We start from the raw sequence: 1,180 nt of genomic DNA, 5'->3' as shown, positions 1-1,180 counted from the left end.
AACCTATAAGGTAAATACTATTATTTTCCTCATTGAAGGCATGAGGAAATTCAGTTACATAAATTAAGTAAATTACCCAAGTTACATACCTATATACTGATAGACTTGGATTTCAAGTAGTGTTTTTCCAGAAATCATGTTTTTAACTAGTATGCTACATGACCTGTCATGTATATTAATACATGTAATACTTTATGAATCATTACTTAAGGTGACGTTTAGTCATCCACACAGAAATGTCACATGTAAAATTAGGTGTAAGTAATGGGGTTGCTGGAGTTGTATGGGTTGGAGGTAAATTTGGGAGTCATAAGCATGTGGATGGCACTATAAGGTATGAATATCAAAGTGGGTGAGATCACTCAGGAAGAATGTAAATCGAGAAGTCCAAGGACTGAATCCTGGCATGTTCCAACATTTTAGAGGCTCACGAGGTGAGAATGTAACATGAAATCTGAAAAGGAGTGGGCTCAGAGGTAGGAGGAAAATCAGGATAGTGTGTTTTCTAGAAAGTCAAGAGAAAGTTGCAAGAATGACTGTTGAATGCTACTCAGAGGTAAAGAAAAAGGAGTGAGCGTTCGACACAACATGCTACATGGGTTGGGCGTACTAATATGCAGTCAACAAAAGCCATTTCAGGGGGATGGAGGGTGCACAACCGTATTTGAAGTGGGTTGAGGTGAGGATGGCACAGAAACAAAGACAAGAACTAGAGTGAGCTATTTCGAGAAGTTTTGCTGTGGTGAAGGACAGAAAAGTAGGAGGATGTGGGGTCAGGGGAGGTATTTTAAAAATGGGAGATACTAGAATATCTTTATTTTTTATTTTTTATTGAGACGGAGTTTTACTCTTGTCGCCCAGGCTGGAGTGCAATGGTGTGATCTCGGCTCACGGCAACCTCGCAGGTTCAAGTGATTCTCCTGCCTCAGCCTCCCGAGTAGCTAAGATTACAGGCACACGCCACCATGCCCGGATAATTTTGTATTTTTAGTAGAGCCAGTGTTTCTCCATGTTGATGAGGCTGGTCTCGAACTCCTGACCTCAGGTGATCTGCCCAACTCGGCCTCCCAGAGTGCTGGGATTACAGGTGTGAGCCACTGTGCCTGGCACTAGAATATAGGTTTGTGGGACTGTTCCAGTAAAGGGGCAGAAATTAAGACATGAGAATGAGGGGATGACA

This window comes from Mandrillus leucophaeus, unplaced genomic scaffold (assembly GCF_000951045.1).
Source record: "Mandrillus leucophaeus isolate KB7577 unplaced genomic scaffold, Mleu.le_1.0 Scaffold456, whole genome shotgun sequence".
NCBI classification, from domain to species: Eukaryota; Metazoa; Chordata; class Mammalia; order Primates; family Cercopithecidae; genus Mandrillus; species Mandrillus leucophaeus.
This window is presented reverse-complemented; position numbering follows the sequence as displayed.